The 23534-nt window shown below is 44.7% G+C and overlaps 1 protein-coding gene and 1 long non-coding RNA gene across 3 annotated transcripts in view; one reads left to right on the top strand and one right to left on the bottom strand.

Moving 5' to 3' along the window:
- The window catches only part of MYBPH (myosin binding protein H), a 128223-nt gene that overhangs the window by 36785 nt on the left and 67904 nt on the right, over window positions 1–23534 (bottom strand). The window lies entirely within an intron of this gene.
- LOC149439310 (uncharacterized) overlaps window positions 1–23534 on the top strand; it is a 57346-nt gene that overhangs the window by 1863 nt on the left and 31949 nt on the right. Inside the window, exons 2-3 of one of the 2 annotated variants that reach the window (XR_016307833.1) lie at window positions 8174–8273; window positions 12340–12446. This is a non-coding gene — a long non-coding RNA (uncharacterized LOC149439310). Of the gene's footprint in view, window positions 1–8173; window positions 8380–12339; window positions 12447–23534 lie in introns of both variants that reach the window. The other variant, XR_016307834.1, reaches the window with a different exon arrangement.

Here is a 23534-nt window from a genome sequence, read left to right as displayed (position 1 = left end):
AACAATCCGTACATTACACACACACATACACACAAACAATCCGTACATTACACACACAGACAATCCGTACATTACACACACAGACAATCCGTACATTACACACACACACACACTCACAGGGACAATCCATACATTACACACACACAGACAATCCATACATTACACACACACACAATCTGTACATTACACACACACACACACTCTCTGTACATTACACACAAACACAATCTGTACATTACACACACTCACAGACACACACACAATCTGTACATTACACACACACATACACACACACAGACAATCCGTACATTACACACACATACACACAAACAATCTGTACATTACACACACACACACAGACAATCCGTACATTACACACACACACACTCTCTGTACATTACACACACACTCTCTGTACATTACACACACACAGTCTGTACATTACACACACACACACACACAGACAATCCGTACATTACACACACACATACACACAAACAATCTGTACATTACACACACACACACAATCTGTACATTACACACACACAGACAATCTGTACATTACACACACACACTCTCTGTACATTACACACACACAATCTGTACATTACACCCACACACACACACACAGACACAATCTGTACATTACACACACACATACACACACACAGACAATCCGTACATTACACACACACACACTCTCTGTACATTACACACACACAGTCTGTACATTACACACACACAGACAATCCATACATTACACACACTCTCTGTACATTACACACACACAGTCTGTACATTACACACACACAAACAATCTGTACAATACACACACACACAGACAATCCGTACATTACACACACACACTCTCTGTACATTACACACACACAGTCTGTACATTACACACACACAGACAATCCATACATTACACACACAGTCTGTACATTACACACACACACAGACAATCCGTACATTACACACACACACAGACAATCCGTACATTACACACACACACACACACACACTCTGTACATTACACACACACAGTCTGTACATTACACACACACACACACACAGACAATCCGTACATTACACACACACACACGCACAGACAATCCGTACATTACACACACACATACACACAAACAATCTGTACATTACACACACACAGACAATCCGTACATTACACACACACATACACACAAACAATCTGTACATTACACACACACAGACAATCTGTACATTACACACACACAGACAATCTGTACATTACACACACACACTCTCTGTACATTACACACACACAATCTGTACATTACACCCACACACAGACACAATCTGTACATTACACACACATACACACACACACACACTCTCTGTACATTACACACACACAGTCTGTACATTACACACACAGAGACAATCCATACATTACACACACTCTCTGTACATTACACACACACAGTCTGTACATTACACACACACAAACAATCTGTACAATACACACACACAGACAATCCGTACATTACACACACACACACACACACACACACTCTCTGTACATTACACACACACAGTCTGTACATTACACACACACAGACAATCCGTACATTACACACACACACACACACACACACACTCTCTGTACATTACACACACACAGTCTGTACATTACACACACACACACACACACACACACACACAGACAATCCGTACATTACACACACACACACACAGACAATCCGTACATTAGACACACACACTCTCTGTACATTACACACACACAATCTGTACATTACACACACACACACACACACACACACAGACACAATCTGTACATTACACACACACACACACAAACAATCTGTACATTACACACACACACACACAATCTGTACATTACACACACACAGACAATCTGTACATTACACACACACACTCTCTGTACATTACACACACACAATCTGTACATTACACCCACACACACACACACAGACACAATCTGTACATTACACACACACATACACACACACAGACAATCCGTACATTACACACACATACACACACACACACTCTCTGTACATTACACACACACAGTCTGTACATTACACACACACAGACAATCCATACATTACACACACTCTCTGTACATTACACACACACAGTCTGTACATTACACACACACAAACAATCTGTACAATACACACACACACAGACAATCCGTACATTACACACACACACACACACTCTCTGTACATTACACACACACAGTCTGTACATTACACACACACAGACAATCCATACATTACACACACAGTCTGTACATTACACACACACACAGACAATCCGTACATTACACACACACACAATCCGTACATTACACACACACACACACACTCTGTACATTACACACACACAGTCTGTACATTACACACACACACACACACAGACAATCCGTACATTACACACACACGCACAGACAATCCGTACATTACACACACACATACACACAAACAATCTGTACATTACACACACACAGACAATCCGTACATTACACACACACACAATCCGTACATTACACACACACACACACACTCTGTACATTACACACACACAGTCTGTACATTACACACACACACACACACAGACAATCCGTACATTACACACACACACACGCACAGACAATCCGTACATTACACACACACATACACACAAACAATCTGTACATTACACACACACAGACAATCTGTACATTACACACACACAGACAATCTGTACATTACACACACACACTCTCTGTACATTACACACACACAATCTGTACATTACACCCACACACAGACACAATCTGTACATTACACACACATACACACACACACACACTCTCTGTACATTACACACACACAGTCTGTACATTACACACACAGAGACAATCCATACATTACACACACTCTCTGTACATTACACACACACAGTCTGTACATTACACACACACAAACAATCTGTACAATACACACACACAGACAATCCGTACATTACACACACACACACACACACACACACACACACACACTCTCTGTACATTACACACACACAGTCTGTACATTACACACACACAGACAATCCGTACATTACACACACACACACACACACTCTCTGTACATTACACACACACAGTCTGTACATTACACACACACACACACACACACACACACACACACAGACAATCCGTACATTACACACACACACACACACACAGACAATCCGTACATTAGACACACACACTCTCTGTACATTACACACACACAATCTGTACATTACACACACACACAGACACAATCTGTACATTACACACACACACACACAGACAATCCGTACATTACACACACACACACACACACACACATTCTCTGTACATTACACACACACAATCTGTACATTACACACACAGACAATCCATACATTACACACACACAGACAATCCGTACATTACACACACACACACACACACACACAGACAATCCGTACATTACACACACACACACGCACAGACAATCCGTACATTACACACACACACACACACACAGACAATCCGTACATTACACACACACACACAGACAATCCGTACATTACACACACACACACACACACACATTCTCTGTACATTACACACACACAATCTGTACATTACACACACAGACAATCCATACATTACACACACACAGACAATCCGTACATTACACACACACACACACACACAGACAATCCGTACATTACACACACACGCACAGACAATCCGTACATTACACACACACACACACACACACACAGACAATCCGTACATTACACACACACACACAGACAATCCGTACATTACACACACACACACACAAACAATCTGTACATTACACACACACAGACAATCCGTACATTACACACACACACACTCTCTGTACATTACACACACACTCTCTGTACATTACACACACACAGTCTGTACATTACACACACACACACAAACAATCTGTACATTACACACACACAGACAATCCGTACATTACACACACACACTCTCTGTACATTACACACACACAATCTGTACATTACACCCACACACACACACACAGACACAATCTGTACATTACACACACACATACACACACACAGACAATCCGTACATTACACACACATATACACACACACACTCTCTGTACATTACACACACACAGTCTGTACATTACACACACACACACACACACACACACACACACACACACAGACAATCCATACATTACACACACTCTCTGTACATTACACACACACAGTCTGTACATTACACACACACAAACAATCTGTACAATACACACACAGACAATCCGTACATTACACACACACAGTCTGTACATTACACACACACACAGACAATCCATACATTACACACACTCTCTGTATATTACACACACTCACAGGGACAATCTGTACATTACACACACAATCTGTACATTACACACACACACAATCCATACATTACACACACACACACAGACAATCCGTACATTACACACACACACACTCTCTGTACATTACACACACACTCTCTGTACATTACACACACACTCTCTGTACATTACACACACACACACACAAACAATCTGTACATTACACACACACAGACAATCCATACATTACACACACACACTCTCTGTACATTACACACACACAATCTGTACATTACACCCACACACACACACACAGACACAATCTGTACATTACACACACACATACACACACACAGACAATCCGTACATTACACACACATACACACACACACACTCTCTGTACATTACACACACACAGTCTGTACATTACACACACACACACACACACACACAGACAATCCATACATTACACACACTCTCTGTACATTACACACACACAAACAATCTGTACAATACACACACAGACAATCCGTACATTACACACACACAGTCTGTACATTACACACACACACAGACAATCCATACATTACACACACTCTCTGTATATTACACACACTCACAGGGACAATCTGTACATTACACACACAATCTGTACATTACACACACACACAATCCATACATTACACACACACACAGACAATCCGTACATTACACACACACGCACAGACAATCCATACATTACACACACACAGACAATCCGTACATTACACACACACAGACAATCCGTACATTACACACACACACGGACAATCTGTACATTACACACACACACACAATCTGTACATTACACACACACAGACAATCCGTACATTACACACACACAGACAATCTTTACATTACGCACACACTCTCTGTACATTACACACACAAAATCTGTACATTACACACACACAATCTGTACATTACACACACACACAGACAATCCATACATTACACACACTCTCTGTATATTACACACACTCACAGGGACAATCTGTACATTACACACACAATCTGTACATTACACACACACACACACAGACAATCCATACATTACACACACACACAGACAATCCGTACATTACACACACACGCACAGACAATCCATACATTACACACACACAGACAATCCGTACATTACACACACACACACACAGACAATCTGTACATTACACACACACAGACAATCTGTACATTACACACACAGACAATCTGTACATTACACACACACACACACACACACACACAGACAATCTGTACATTACACACACAGACAATCCGTACATTACACACACACACACACAGACAATCCGTACATTACACACACACACACACACACACACATTCTCTGTACATTACACACACACAATCTGTACGTTACACACACACAGACAATTCATACATTACACACACACAGACAATCCGTACATTACACACACACACACGCACAGACAATCCGTACATTACACACACAAACACACACACAGACAATCTGTACATTACACACACACACAGGCAATCCGTACATTACACACACACACACACAGACAATCCGTACATTACACACACACACACAGACAATCCGTACATTACACACACACACACAGACAATCCGTACATTACACACACAGACAATCCGTACATTACACACACACACAGGCAATCCATACATTACACACACACACAGACAATCCATACATTAAACACACAGACAATCCGTACATTACACACACACAGACAATCTGTACATTACACACACAGACAATCCGTACATTACACACACACACACAGACAATCTGTACATTACACACACAGACAATCCGTACATTACACACAGACAATCCGTACATTACACACAGACAGACAATCCGTACATTACACACACACACGGACAATCTGTACATTACACACACACACACAATCTGTACATTACACACACACAGACAATCCGTACATTACACACACACAGACAATCTTTACATTACACACACACACAGGGACAATCTGTACATTACACACACAATCTGTACATTACACACACACACAGACAATCCATACATTACACACACTCTCTGTACATTACACACACTCACACACACAATCTGTACATTACACACACAATCTGTACATTACACACACACACACACAGACAATCCATACATTACACACACTCTCTGTACATTACCCACACACACACACACACACAATCTGTACATTACACACACACACACACACAATCTGTACATTTCACACACTCACAGGGACAATCTGTACATTACACACGGACAATCTGTACATTACACACACTCACAGGGAAAATCTGTACAATACACACACACAGACAATCCATACATTACACACACACACACGGACAATCTGTACATTACACACACACACACAGGGACAATCTGTACATTACACACACACAATCTGTACATTACACACACACAATCTGTACATTACACACACTCACAGACACAATCTGTACATTACACACACACAATCTGTACATTACACACACTCACAGACACAATCTGTACATTACACACACACAATCTGTACATTACACACACTCACAGGGACAATCTGTACATTACACACACACAATCTGTACATTACACACACTCACAGGTATAATCTGTACATTACACACACACAATCTGTACATTACACACACTCACAGGGACAATCTGTACATTACACACACACAATCTGTACATTACACACACTCACAGACACAATCTGTACATTACACACACACAATCTGTACATTACACACACTCACAGGGAAAATCTGTACATTACACACACACAATCTGTACATTACACACACTCACAGACACAATCTGTACATTACACACACACAATCTATACATTACACACACTCACAGACACAATCTGTACATTACACACACACAATCTGTACATTACATACACTCACAGGGACAATCTGTACATTACACACACACAGACGATCCATACATTACACACACACAGTCAATCCATACATTATACACACACACACGGACAATCTGTACATTACTCACACACTCACATATGCACAATCCGTACATTACACACACACAGACAATCCATACATTATACACACACACACACAGACAATCCATACATTACACAATCTGCACATTACATACATGCACACATTCTGCACATTACACACAAACATATGATGTCTTCAGATATCTATTAAAGTGGTAGTGAACGCCGAATATAATTTTCTCTTTCAGGGCCCTCAAGCGAGTTATTCCATATGGTGCTAGTATACATGGTATATTAGTACATTATGGCAGACTTGCCTATCAATCAGTGCCCTCCAGTGCTGTGATGGGATTGATCCGTCGGGCCCCCAGTTCTTCCATCTTCGCCTGGTCTTCCTTCCGGGTTTCGTGCCTTTGGCCATTTGATAGGCCGGGCCGTGATGACGTTACCCCTGTGCATGTGCCCGAGAGTCATATCCTTGCGATACAGATGGGGGCCGAAAATGTTCACTGAGCTGCGCATGCGTGGCTTAGTGGACATGAGGCAGGAGAATGCATTTATGGCAGAAGAGACCAATAGGTTCTCTTATGTCATAGATACCCTGCCTGTCAGCAAATTAAAAAAAAATCAAGTTTACTTCTATCTGCACACTGGAGATTCAGATAACTAAAAATGCCTTTATTTCTTCTCATCAGATGACATCTCATGTTATTGGGTATCAGCAGATCCCAGTAATAATGCCCAATGATCAACCTTGGGGAAAAAAAAAAGGACAGACTGTGTTGGGCAATTTAGGTAATTTTTTTTTTTCCCAAGATAAGCCAGCACTTTGGATGTGTTATCATGCTACCCCTCCTGCCTTCAGGGCCTCACTGGAAGAACCAAACTTCTTTGAGTGATGGTATGACGCCTGCATGCCTGACTAATCTCTCATGTCTGTCACCAGTTTAGTTTGCCTGTACTCACTCCTTGATAAAGAAGAAACAAGAAAAACAGATCACAAACATTGCCAACTGGTGCTGTTATGTTTTCATCAAAGAGTTGCTACAGTTCATTAAGGCTAACTTACACAGGCTTTAAAGTGTTACTAAACCCAGGACCCTGCATTCACTACATCTGGTCTCCCAGGACCCTGCATTCACTATATCTGGTCTCCCACAGTACACACAACATGGAAATGCAATTATTTTAGTAAATATAAACTGCTAAATACCTTTTCTCATTAGCAGTTAGAGCAATCTTGTAACTTCGATCAGTGTCCAGCAGAGCACTGGTTAAAGCTTGTAGGAGGAGTTTTCTTTCTGCTCTAGGAGCATGCAGGACCCCTGACCTCTGTCTGGACAGTGCTGATTGGCCCTGTGCTGATCACATGCACTTTCCCAAAAAAAAAGAAAATCTATCTAGCAATACACACCAAACTGAACATGTACAGAGTGTCTCCACACGATATGTCTTTTCAGGAGATAAGAGGGGGGCACTGGAAGAAGGGGAGGATCAGAGAAGACAGGATCAAACAGCATTTTTACACAATGCAGAGGATTAACCTCTTAGGTTCCACAGTGAGTATAACAAGCATGCTTTACTGCATATACAGACTGATTTTACTGTTGTGGGTTTAGTAACACTTTAAGATTAAAATGCCTTGAAAACACCTATAGTGCTTGTTTGTATTTTAGACACATTTTAGCTGCATTTCAGAGGTTTTGGCAAGCTTTGCAACTTGTAACACCTGCCAATCACTGCACGAATTATACAGGTTGATGATTGTGTATGTATCTGTGTGTGCTTGAACAAAGAAAAAATTGCATCACGAAAAGAATGTTACCTCCACCAAAGACGGATTGTGCTGATATTATTCCATAATGCCTAGATCTAGTGTCAGACACATCATCTTACTTAAAGTGGAACTTTACTCATAACAATTGACAAAATATTGTGTTCTTAAGCAGGAATCATACATTCCACATTTATAATTATACAATCAAAATTAGTGTGTGCTGTAAGTTGCCTCCAGCATTGCTCCTGTTTCTTCTTGCTGGAGACTGCGATTCTGTCGAAGCCCAGAACCCTAAGGAGCAGTTACAGCAGAATTAACCGCTCCTATCTTTTTCAGCCAAGAGAGCTGTCATCTGTTTGATCTGCAGCTCCCATGGTGCTGCGCATGTGACAGTTATAACACCAGTCATCTGATGGTTTGACAGTTTCTTTGAGAAAACAAGCAACTGTGACAGTTAGCATGCCGGAAATATAAAGCTGGCTACACATTATACAATTTTTATGGTACAATTTCTTTAGATTTATCAAAACCATATAATATTGAAAGTATTGAAAGTAAATCTAATGGAAATTGAATAAGAACATTGTATAATGTGTAGCCAGCTTAACTGTTTTTTGAAACTGTTAAATCGATAGGCTTAGTTCTTCTTTAATATTTAGGCCGGTCAGACATGAGGACCTAAGAATAATAGGCCATTTTCGCTCTGTTAGTGGGGCAATGGCATTGGACGATTATTGTGGTTCCTCCCCATTTCGTTTATCAAGCATGCTGGAAAATTTGTGAAAAACAACCGATTTTTGAAATCATTTGGGGCACCATCAGATTACAGAACGAACGATGTTTTTGATTTTTGATCGAAAAATCGTTTGGGATTCGACCTATGTATGCCTGCTTTAGACTGTCATCAGACTGGCCTCTACGAGTTTGGCACAGTGCCTAAAAATAGAGAGCAACTGAGCATGCACAGAGCAGAGTGAGACGGTGCATTACTGGATTTTAACCGCTTCCTGACTGCCCTATAGGAGAACTACTGCTACAGGGCTGCAAGGCTGCGCAAAATCACGTATATATACATGACTTTGTTTTTCTGAGTAGGGGCAGAGGCAGACTGACCATTTAGCCACTTGAGCACTGCCTGAGGGCCCGGGGACAGTAGGGAGCCCCATGAGATGCCCCTGGTACCTTTCATAGGCTTTTTTGGATGTGGTTTGAGTGTGGGCGAGGACACAGGGGCCCCATGATTTCCTATTGCCCGGGGGCCCCATGAATTGTCAGTCCGCCCCTGGCAGGGGGGCGCGCACAGCCCTACCCACGCTGCTGTTGGTGGCTACAGCTGTCGATCACTGGGTCCTGGCCAGAGATTCCCGCTGGCACCTGGCGATCACTGAGGAACAGTGAAAGGGGAGAGGTCTGTATGTAAACAACACAGATCTCTCCCGTCAGCACGAACAGCACAGCAGCACAGCAGAGCAATAAAAAGCAGCATGTTTCCCTACTAAAACACACATAGTAAAACAGCACATAGTTAACCCTTTGATCGCCCCAGATGTTAACCCCTTCCTGCCCAGTGTCATTAGTACAGTGTCAGTGCTTTTTATTAGCACTGATCACTGTATTAGTGTCATTGGGATGTCAGTGGCAGTTAGTCAGTTCTTCCCCAGTGTCTGAATGCCCACCGCAGTCCCACTATAAGTCGCTGATCGCCACCATTACTAGTATAAAAAAAAAATTCTAGAATATATGCCGCCATTTGTAGATGCTATAACGTTCACATAAACCAATTAATCTACACATATTGGGATTTTTCTTTATTTTACCAAAGACATGTAGCAGAACACATTTTGGCCTAAATTTATGACGAATTTAGATTTTTTTAATCTTTTTACTGGACATGTTTAATAGAAAAAAGTAAAAAACTTTTTTTTTTTCAAAATTGTCAGCCTTTTTTTGTTTATAGCACAAAAAATAAAAAAATGCAGAGTTGATCAAATACCACCAAAAGAAATCTCTATTTGTGGGAAAAAAGGACATAAATTTCATTTTGGTGCAGCGTTGCATGACCGTGCAATTGTCAGCTGAAGTAATGCAGTGTCCTATCAAAAAATGTCCTGGTCAGGAAGAGGGGTAAATCCTCTGAAGGGCAAGTGGTTAAACAGTATGGGCACTTATTTTGAATGTTTTACGTAGCTACAGTATACCTGCAAAGGGGGCCGGCCTAAAGTGACTTAACAAGACTTCATTTTCTGACTAAAGTTCCACTTTAAAGTGATAGAAAAGCACTGTACAGTTTTTAATCAGAGAGATCATTTCCCGCTATCTACAGAGCAGGGGAGATTAGTCATGCTAATAAACCTTCCCCCCTATACTTGGGAGGCAGCATAACTCTTTTATTTCTGTGCAGAATAGTGTACCTCTGCTGGAGAAGACATGCAATGCTACCAATGCAAACACTAAGGCCCTCCCCACATGGAAGAAAATATATTTAAAAAATATTCTTCCCAAATATATTGCCATATATTTGAAATACTACAATAAATTTGAAATACAACAAAAAAATCTGAAGAATATATTTAAAAAAATATGTATTTTTAAAAATATATATATTTTAAAAATATATATATTTTTTAAAATATTCTTCATTATTTTTTTTAGCATATAAAAAAGTAATTTTAACATATATTTTTACATATATTTGTAAATGCAGATTTGTATTTTTAAAGACATACAGTATATTTGAAATTTATTTTTTTAAATATTTTTCATATATTTATTTTCATATGTATTTAAAATATATGGCAATATATTTTGGAAGAATATTTAAAAAATATATTTCAAATATATTTTTCTTCCATATGGGTCAGTCACACCAGTGTGCAGAGTCGTGAGTTTTTCTGCATACGTTCTGCAAGGGCACAAAAAAAGAATTGTGCTTTATGCACCCTGTTCACACCACAATACTAGTATCAAATGAGGATTTTCTTCTGCACAGGAATCTGCAACGTGTATAAAACTCACTGGAGCGCATATGAAAGCTGATGCAAACTCCTGTCTCTGCAAGTGTAATCTGTATGTTTTTTCCTTCAGTTTTTCTACATGTATGATGAGCATGAGGCCTGAAGCTGTGCTAAAGGAAAGAAAGAAATTCTTTGTAATCGCCTACAAGCAGACCTTCATACAGGTTTACCAAAAATGTACTTTCTGAATCATGTAATTTATAATAATGATCATGAAATGTGTATTTGAGAAAAGATTTTCTGTATCACAATTAGGGGTTACAGACAGTAGCTTTGCTCTCTGTAGGCATCTCAGTGTAAAGAACTATTTTCAGCATAAAGAAGAACAAGGAGTCCTGGAAGAGATGGTTTGGCCTCCACAGAGCCCTGATCTCAAAATCATCATGTCTGTCTGGCATAGTTTCCAACATTTAAAAAAAAAATTTTTTTAGAGACTCCTTTTATTCTGTGTCCAGAAAGCCACTTTAGGCGGAGCACTACTTTAGAGGTGGGGCATTCATTAATTCTGGGTGTGGTTCTATAATGAAGTCAGATAAAGGAAAATGTGGCACGCAAAAAAATGGGCATGGTTTATATTACGCTAAATATTGGGTATGGCTTAAGGGGTCCATTAATGTGCACAATGGGTGCATGGGTGTGGTTAGAATCAGAGATGACTTACAGTGCAGAATGTGAAAATGTTAAATAGGGAATGTACAGTGCAGAGCAAGGGGGAAAAAATGCCAAGCGTGAACCCTTTCCCAGTGTACAGAGGTCAGTAGGATGTAGGGCAGTGTACAGGGGTCAGTAGTATATAGGGGAGCCCCCTGAGGGCTGTAGTATGTAGGGGAGTCCCTTGAGGGCTGTAGTATGTAGGGAAGCCCCCAGAGGTCTGTAGTATGTAGGGCAGCCGCCTGAGGGCTGTAGTATGTAGGGGAGCTCCTTGACGGCTGTAGTATGTAGGGGAGCCCCCAGAGGTCTGTAGTATGTAAGTCAGTGTCCAGAAGTGTGTAGTATGTAGTAGTCAACAGGGCAGAAGACTTGGTGTCAGAAAGGCAGTGGACAGGGGGGTCAGGAGGGTGACAAATGGGGGACAGGAGGGCACAATACAGGGGTTCAGTAGTACATAGGGTTCAGTACAGAGTGGGGTCAGCAGAACACCATACAGGGAGCTTGGGAAGGCACAATTCAGGGGGGTGCAGTCTATGGTATGGAAGCTGTTTCCTCCATGTGCACAGTGGCACAGGTAAAGTGCTGTCCCATATTTATCTATGTGATCTTGGTCAGCCAAGGAACACACCAGACAGGTCAGGGATAAAGTTGTGGAGAAGTTTAAATTAGGGTTAGGTTAAAAAAATAACCCAAGCTTTGAACATCTCATGGAGCATTGTTCAATCCATCATCCGAAAAAGGAAAGAGTATAGCACAACTGCAAACCTACAAAGACAGCTCCGTCCACCTAAATGGCCTTTATGGAAGAGTGGCAAGAAGAAAGCCATTGTTGAAAGAAAGCCACAAGAAGTCCTGTTTGCACTTTGCGAGAAGCCATGTGGGGGACACAGCAAACATGTGGAAGAATGTGCTCTGGTCAGATGAGATCAAAATGGAACTTTTTGGCCTAAAAGCAAAATACTATGTGTGGTGGAAAACTAACACTGCACATCACCCTTAACACCCCATCCCCACCATGAAACATGGTGGTGGCAGCATCATCTTGTGTTGTGGGGATGCTTTTTCTTCAGCAGGGACAGGGAAGCTGGTCAGAATTTATGGGAAGATGGATGGAGCCAAATACAGGGAAATCTTAGAAGAAAACCTATTAGAGTCTGCAAAAGACATGAGACTGGGGCAGAGGTTCATCTTCTAGCAGGACAACGACCCTAAACATACAGCCAGATCTACAATGGAATGATTTAGATCAAAGCATATTCATGTGTTAGAATGGCCCAGTCAAAGTCTAGACCTAACTCCAAATGAGAATCTGAGGCCAGATTTGAAAATTGCTGTTCACAGACACTCTCCATCCAATCTGACAGAGCTTGAGCTATTTTGCAAAGAAAAATGGGCAAAAAATGTCACTCTCTAGATGTGCAAAGCTGGTAGAGACATACCCAAAAAGACTTGCAGCTGGAATTGCAGTGAGAGGTGGTTCTACAAAGTATTGACTCGGGGGCTGAATACAAATGTAAGCTGCACTTTTGAGATATTTATTTGTAAAAAATTTTGAAAACCATTTATCATTTTCCTTCTACTTCACAATTATTGTTGGTCTATGACATAAAATCCCCCCAAAAAATTTACGTTTTTGGATCTAATATGACAAGATGTGGAAAAATTCAAGGGGTATGAATACTTTTCAAGGTGCTGTATATACCATAATTTGTAGATGTTCTAACTTTTACACAAACCAAATAATATACACTTACTGGGATTTTTTGTTACCAAAGACATGTTTCAGAGACCATTTTGGCACATATTTATGATGAAATTTGATTTGTTAAAATTTTTTATTTCATAGATTTAGCAGAAAGTTCAAAATATTGTTGTTGTTTTTTTTTATTTTTGGCCTATTTTCGTTTATATAATAAAAAAATTAAAAACTCCAGTGGTAATCAAATGCCACCAAAAGAAAGCTCTATTTGTGTGAAAACATTTTATATAAATTTAATTTGGGTACAGCGCTGCGTAACCGTGCAACTGCCAGTTAAGGTAGCACAGTGCCAAATAGCAAAAATTGTCCAGGTCATGAAGGGGGTAAAACCTTCCGGATGGGAAAGTGGTTAAGGGGAACCAGTGAAGTTATAACACCTGTATGATACTATTTGTTTCTGTATGTAGCATTTCCTCATTGCTTTGATATGTAATTTATTTAAAAAGCCAAGCCAGAAGTTATCCAGAATGATCATACTTTGCCTCATAAAACCTTCCAGCAACTGGCTCTTAGTTCTATTTGTGTTGGATATCCTTTATTTCAGTTTAGTGCTGGACACGTGAAGCTCAGGCTAGATTTCATGTTGGTGTCTGTTGAAGATATGTGTGGCATCCCCACAATGCGCTGGTGCACATTACAAATGCTTCCTACAGGATTAGCAGCAAGCAGTTGGAATCCCTTTAAAAGTATAGTATGTGCGGGATGTAATATTTTTTTTACTCTTCCCTGTTAACACATTTCTCTGAACCTGCTGTGAAAAATAACTAATTATAATATTACCAAACTCTGAAAAAACAATCAATTTGTCTGCTAACATTATTATTATTATTAGAGATGAGCGAAGTATTCAAAAATTTGATTCGACTGATTCGGCGAATTCGTGGAAAAATTTTGATTCGAGTCGAATATATTCGCTGTGAATTTAACTTAAAAAAGGGTGTTTCTAGGCTTCAGAGAGACTTAATATTAGTGCTGAACACTGTACCTTTACTTTAAATGCCCTTGGAGTCTGCTGGGGAAGAGAAATAATACTGTCAGGCAGTATGACATGCAGATGAGTGCCGTCGATCTTAGAATCACCGCACACTTCACTCATTTGGCCAGTCACGGGGCCAAAACCAGAGTGTGGAGCCACAGTGTGGCGGTGGAGGCAGCAGCAATGGGAGGCCATACAGCACCCTATGACAAAAATGGAAACCACCAGCAGTGTGAGGAGACCTGAAAGTGGCACATGGCAGAGTGTGGCGATAGAGACAGCAGCAATGGGAGGCCGTACAGGGACCCATGACACACTCTGGACCTGGCAGCAGCATGAGGAGGCGGTACAGGGGCCCATGGCAGATTACGGGCCTGGCAGCAGCATGAGGAGTCGGTAGGGGGGCCCATGGCAGATTACAGGCCTGGCAGCAGCAATGGGAGGCCGTACAGGGACCCATGACACAATCTGGACCTGGCAGCAGCATGGGGAGGCGGTACAGGGGCCCATGACAGATTACGGGCCTGGCAGCAGCATTTGGAGTCGGTACGGGGGCCCATGACACACTCTGGACCTGGCAGCAGCATGAGGAGGCGGTACAGGGGTGCATGACAGATTACGAGCCTGGCAGCAGCAACTTGGACAGGAGGACGTTCAGTTTCTGCACCGTCTGGTGCGTGCTCGCAAACTGTTGTCTCTTGGAAACGGATTCCAAGAAAGACTGCTGACGGAATCCGTGAAGAGGAGTAGCAGGAGAAGGAGCATCTGAACGAGCGGAATATGCCAACAAGCGACAACAGGGGCCCATGACAGATTACGGGCCTGGCAGCAGCATGAGGAGTCGGTACGGGGGCCCATGGCAGATTAGGGGCCTGGCAGCAGCTATGGGAGGCCCGTAATCTGCCAGCACCCTATGACAAAAAATGGAACCCACCAGCAGTGTGAGGAGACCTGAAAGTGGCACATGGCAGAGTGTGGCGATGGAGACAGCAGCAATGGGAGGCCGTACAGGGACCCATGACAGACTCTGGACCTGGCAGCAGCATGAGGAGGCGGTATAGGGGCCCATGGCAGATTAGGGGCCTGGCAGCAGCTATGGGAGGCCCGTAATCTGCCAGCACCCTATGACAAAAAATGGAATACACCAGCAGTGTGAGGAGACCTGAAAGTGGCACATGGCAGAGTGTGGCGATGGAGACAGCAGCAATGGGAGGCCGTACAGGGGCCCATGAGAGACTCTGGACTTGGCAGCAGCATGAGGAGGCGGTATAGGGGCCCATGGCAGATTAGGGGCCTGGCAGCAGCTATGGGAGGCCCGTAATCTGCCAGCACCCTATGACAAAAAATGGAACACACCAGCAGTGTGAGGAGACCTGAAAGTGGCACATGTTTGGGGCATGATTCATGGCGGATTTAGTCAGTTGTGTCAGGAACTGGTGGTTTGAAATCCAGACTAATCCACGCCTGATTCATTTTCACAAACGTCAGTCTCTCCACACTTTGGGTGGACAGTCGTGTCCTCCGCGGAGTTGCAATACCTCCTGCCGCACTAAACACGCGCTCCGATGCCACGCTACTGGCCGGGCATGACAGCCTTTCAAGGGCAAATTCAGCTAGTTGGGGCCAAAGGTCAAGTTTCGTTGCCCAGTAGTCAAGGGGATTGTCTACCTCGGTTGGCAGGGTGCTGTCCAAGTAGGCCTAAGCCTGTTGTTTGAGGTCCTGCTCCAGGTCCACCTGATGCTGCTGCTGCTGCTGCTGCTGCGGCTGGTTAGTAGTTTCCTCACTGCGCTGGTGAAGAAAGCTACTCATCATCGACTGCAGACTGAGGCAGCCGCTGCTGGTGGAGCTGCCACTGCTCCTACCACCCCACCCCTCCCCTGCTGCCATGGCAGCGGAACGCGAGCGCACAGGGCCCACAGTGTCTGAGGATGGACGTTGGCGCAGACAGGCAGAGACCAGCTGACTACATAGGTGGTTTTTATAGTACGTTATTTTGGCCTCCCTCTCAGCAGGTGTGAAAAAGGCCACCATTTTTGAACGGTAGCGAGGGTCCAACAAGGTGGACAGCCAAAAGTCATCCCTCTGTCTGATGGTTATTATTCGGCTGTCGCTACGCAAGCAACCGAGCATGCTATGGGCCATTTGTGCCAAGGAATGCGAGGGACTCCCTGCCTCCATCTCCACAGCATACTGCCACGGTGCGTCTGGGTCCTCTGTCTCCTCCTCCTCCTCCTCTACCAGATGCTCCTGCTCCTCCACTCCTGTCCGCTGAGTGGAAAAACCACCCATTTCACTCAATAATTCCTGAGCACCAATGTCCTCCTCTACCTCCTCCTCTTCTTCCTGTCCTGCCCCCACAGGGGTCATGTGGCGTTGAGATCTGTGCGCCACGTCTACCGCACCCTGACCAGCCATTGTTAACAGCATTTGTTCCAGGACGTGCAACAGAGGAATGACGTCGTTCATCCCATAGTCCTGGCGACTCACGAATAGCGTGGCCTCCTCAAAGGGCCTGAGCAAGCGCAGGTGTCACGCATGAGCTGCCAATGGCTGACATCTAAGTTACACAGGGAGTACCTTTATCCGCTTTTAACATCAGGAAATCGGTGATGGCCTTTCGCTGTTCGTAAAGGCGGTCTAACATATGTAGGGTTGAATTCCACCTTGTTGCAACGTCACAGCATGAGGAGTCGGTACGGGGGCCCATGGCAGATTACGTGCCTGGCAGCAGCAATGGGAGGCCCGTAATCTGCCAGCACCCTATGTCAAAAAATTCAACACACCAGCACTGTGAGGAGACCTGAAAGTGGCACATGGCAGAGTGTGGCTATGGAGACAGCAGCAATGTGAGGCCGTACAGGGACCCATGACACACTCTGGACTTGGCAGCAGCATGAGGAGGCGGTATAGGGGCCCATGGCAGATTAGGGGCCTGGCAGCAGCAATGGGAGGCCCGTAATCTGCCAGCACCCTATGTCAAAAAATTCTACACACCAGCAGTGTGAGGAGACCTGAAAGTGGCACATGGCAGAGTGTGGCGATGGAGACAGCAGCAATGGGAGGCCGTACAGGGACCCATGAGAGACTCTGGACCTGGCAGCAGCATGAGGAGGCGGTATATAGGGGCCTATGGCAGATTAGGGGCCTGGCAGCAGCTATAGGAGGCCCGTAATCTGCCAGCACCCTATGTCAAAAAATTCTACACACCAGCAGTGTGAGGAGACCTGAAAGTGGCACATGGCAGAGTGTGGCGATGGAGACAGCAGCAATGGGAGGCCGTACAGGGACCCATGAGAGACTCTGGACCTGGCAGCAGCATGAGGAGGCGGTATATAGGGGCCTATGGCAGATTAGGGGCCTGGCAGCAGCTATAGGAGGCCCGTAATCTGCCAGCACCCTATGTCAAAAAATTCTACACACCAGCAGTGTGAGGAGACCTGAAAGTGGCACATGGCAGAGTGTGGCGATGGAGACAGCAGCAATGGGAGGCCGTACAGGGACCCATGAGAGACTCTGGACCTGGCAGCAGCATGAGGAGGCGGTATATAGGGGCCTATGGCAGATTAGGGGCCTGGCAGCAGCTATAGGAGGCCCATAATCTGCCAGCACCCTATGTCAAAAAATTCAACACACCAGCAGTGTGAGGAGACCTGAAAGTGGCACATGGCATGAGACACTGTGGACCTGGCAGCAGCATGAGGAGGCGGTATATAGGGGCCCATGGCAGATTAGGGGCCTGGCAGCAGCTATGGGAGGCCCGTAATCTGCCAGCACCCTATGTCAAAAAATTCAACACACCAGCAGTGTGTGAGGAGACCTGAAAGTGGCACATGGCAGAGTGTGGCGATGGAGACAGCAGCAATGGGAGGCCGTACAGGGACCCATGAGAGACTCTGGACCTGGCAGCAGCATGAGGAGGCGGTATATAGGGGCCTATGGCAGATTAGGGGCCTGGCAGCAGCTATGGGAGGCCCGTAATCTGCCAGCACCCTATGTCAAAAAATTCTACACACCAGCAGTGTGTGAGGAGACCTGAAAGTGGCACATGGCAGAGTGTGGCGATGGAGACAGCAGCAATGGGAGGCCGTACAGGGACCCATGACAGACTCTGGACCTGGCAGCAGCATGAGGAGGCGGTATATAGGGGCCTATGGCAGATTAGGGGCCTGGCAGCAGCTATGGGAGGCCCGTAATCTGCCAGCACCCTATGTCAAAAAATTCTACACACCAGCAGTGTGAGGAGACCTGAAAGTGGCACATGGCAGAGTGTGGCGATGGAGACAGCAGCAATGGGAGGCCGTACAGAGACCCATGACACACTCTGGACTTGGCAGCAGCATGAGGAGGCGGTATAGGGGCCCATGGCAGATTAGGGGCCTGGCAGCAGCAATGGGAGGCCCGTAATCTGCCAGCACCCTATGTCAAAAAATTCTACACACCAGCAGTGTGAGGAGACCTGAAAGTGGCACATGGCAGAGTGTGGCGATGGAGACAGCAGCAATGGGAGGCCGTACAGGGACCCATGAGAGACTCTGGACCTGGCAGCAGCATGAGGAGGCGGTATATAGGGGCCTATGGCAGATTAGGGGCCTGGCAGCAGCTATGGGAGGCCCGTAATCTGCCAGCACCCTATGTCAAAAAATTCTACACACCAGCAGTGTGAGGAGACCTGAAAGTGGCACATGGCAGAGTGTGGCGATGGAGACAGCAGCAATGGGAGGCCGTACAGGGACCCATGACAGACTCTGGACCTGGCAGCAGCATGAGGAGGCGGTATATAGGGGCCTATGGCAGATTAGGGGCCTGGCAGCAGCTATGGGAGGCCCGTAATCTGCCAGCACCCTATGTCAAAAAATTCTACACACCAGCAGTGTGAGGAGACCTGAAAGTGGCACATGGCAGAGTGTGGCGATGGAGACAGCAGCAATGGGAGGTCTCCCATTGTCTCAACATGGCCCAAATAGTCCCAACATGGGCCCCCTGGCCACGCTTGACTTTCTGGCCACATAGTCGACATACGGCTACGTTTACTTCCTCGGGCGGCTTGAAAAATTGCCACACCGCCGAGTAGGAAACTTTGCCCCCGATACTCCTCACTGGCTGACTGCTGCTTCCTCCGTGCACACCGGCACCACTACTGGCCGTGGTGGTAGGCTGCAGTGGAGCTGGTGCTCTACTCCGTGGCCGTTTGGCTCCACTGACACTGCTTCCACTGACACTGCTGCGACCCTGCTGCTGTCTCCTGGGCAACCCACCGACTGTTTCGCTCACTGCCAAGCTGCCACCCTCTTCTCCTGATGATGCGGAAGAAATTGCCTGATGACGACGAGGCTGCCAAGTGCAATCAACCTCCTCATCATCAAGTAGGGTCTCCGCCTCACTACTAGCCCCCTCGGCTGCGTCTGGGTCAGGAGACAGACCTGTCTCTAGACCGGCTACCGGGCCACTCTCCTCGCCACTACTTCTTCGCCTAGCTGCTGAAAAGGCGGATGTCTCCCCCCGTTCCTGACCGCCCTCTGTTAGCTCTTCCTCACTGTACAGTGGGGCTGAGCCCACAGCATGCGATACTTCGCTTGGTGAGGGAACACCAAAGGACAGGGGCAGGTAGAGGACACGTGATTTCAGTGGGCTTGGTCCCGGGCCATGCCAACTAACGGTTGTGTCTGACGTACCCACCGACCGTTGGCTGTAGGTGTCAGAGGTGACCTGGGAAGAGGAAGACGACCGAGCCAACCAATCGATGACGGCAGGGTTGTCGGTGGAGACACGACCGCTGGATGACACCGGGAGCACTGGCCTCTGGCTGCGAATAGTGCTGCCTCGACCCCTTCCTCTGCTGCCACGTCTGCTCGCTCCTAAAACATTGCCTCCTCTGCCACTCCTCTGCATGTTGTCTGACATACTCTTTAATTAAACGATTATGTGTCCCTGAGTAACAATTCTGTGTCCCTGAGTAACAATTCTGTGTCTGTGCGAGTAACAATTCTGTGGCCCTAAGTAACAGTTCTGTGGCCCTCAGTAACAATTCTGTGTCCCTGATTAACGTTTCTGTGGCCCCAAGTAACAGTTCTGTGGCCCTCAGTAACAATTCTGTGTCTGTGCGAGTAACAATTCTGTGTCTGTGCGAGAAACAATTCTGTGGCCCTAAGTAACAGTTCTGTGGCCCTCAGTAACAGTTCTGTTTCCCTGAGTAACAATTCTGTGTCTGTGCGAGTAAGAATTCTGTGTCTGTGCGAGTAACAATTCTGTGGCCCTAAGTAACAGTTCTGTGGCCCTCAGTAACAGTTCTGTGTCCCTGAGTAACAATTCTGTGTCTGTGCGAGTAACAATTCTGTGTCTGTGCGAGTAACAATTCTGTCTGTGCGAGTAACAATTCTGTGGCCCTAAGTAACGGTTCTGTGGCCCTCAGTAACAGTTCTGTGTCCCTGTGTAACAATTCTGTGTCTGTGCGAGTAACAATTCTGTGGCCCTAAGTAACAGTTCTGTGGCCCTCAGTAACAATTCTGTGTCCCTGATTAACGTTTCTGTGGCCCCAAGTAACAGTTCTGTGGCCCTCAGTAACAATTCTGTGTCTGTGCGAGTAACAATTCTGTGTCTGTGCGAGTAACAATTCTGTGTCTGTGTGAGTAACAATTCTGTGGCCCTAAGTAACGGTTCTGTGGCCCTCAGTAACAGTTCTGTGTCCCTGTGTAACAATTCTGTGTCTGTGCGAGTAACAATTCTGTGGCCCTAAGTAACAGTTCTGTGGTCCTCAGTAACAATTCTGTGTCTGTGCGAGTAACAATTCTGTGGCCCTAAGTAACAGTTCTGTGGCCCTCAGTAACAATTCTGTGTCTGTCCCTGAGTAACAATTCTGTGGCCCTAACTAAAGTTTCTGTGGCCCTAAGTAACAATTCTCTGGCACTCAGTAACAATTCTGTCTGTCCCTGAGTAACAATTCTGTGGCCCTAATAACGTTTCTGTGGCCCTAAGTAACAATTATCTGGCACTCAGTAACAATTCTGTCTGTCCCTGAGTAACAATTCTCTGGCACTCAGTAACAATTCTGTCTGTCCCTGAGTAAAAATTCTGTGGCCCTAAGTAAAGTTTCTGTGGCCGTGAGTAACAATTCTCTGGCACTCCGTAACAATTCTGTCTGTCCCTGAGTAACAATTCTCTGGCACTCAGTAACAATTCTGTCTGTCCCTGAGTAAAAATTCTGTGGCCCTAAGTAAAGTTTCTGTGGCCCTGAGTAACAATTCTCTGGCACTCCGTAACAATTCTGTCTGTCCCTGAGTAACAATTCTCTGGCACTCAGTAACAATTCTGTCTGTCCCTGAGTAAAAATTCTGTGGCCCTAATTAAAGTTTCTGTGGCCCTAAGTAACAATTCTCTGGCACTCAGTAACAATTCTGTCTGTCCCTGAGTAACAATTCTCTGGCACTCCGTAACAATTCTGTCTGTCCCTGAGTAACAATTCTCTGGCACTCAGTAACAATTCTGTCTGTCCCTGAGTAAAAATTCTGTGGCCCTAAGTAAAGTTTCTGTGGCCCTGAGTAACAATTCTCTGGCACTCCGTAACAATTCTGTCTGTCCCTGAGTATGAATTCTGTGGCCCTAACTAGCGTTTCTTTGTCCCTAAGTAACAGTTCTGTGGCCCTGAGTAACAATTCTGTGTCTGTGCGAGTAACAATTCTGTGGCCCTAAGTAACAGTTCTGTGTCTGTGCGAGTAACAATTCTGTGTCTGTGCGAGTAACAATTCTGTGGCCCTAAGTAAAGTTTCTGTGGCCCTCAGTAACAGTTCTATGTCTGTGCGAGTAACAATTCTGTGTCTGTGCGAGTAACAATTCTGTGGCCCTAAGTAAAGTTTCTGTGGCCCTAAGTAACAATTCTCTGGCA

Source organism: Staurois parvus, unplaced genomic scaffold (genome assembly GCF_062004578.1).
Source record: "Staurois parvus isolate SC_StPar_1 unplaced genomic scaffold, SC_StPar_1.0 ptg001134l, whole genome shotgun sequence".
NCBI classification, from domain to species: Eukaryota; Metazoa; Chordata; class Amphibia; order Anura; family Ranidae; genus Staurois; species Staurois parvus.
The sequence above is the reverse complement of the archived record's forward strand: the minus strand, read 5'-3'. Positions and strand labels throughout refer to the sequence as shown.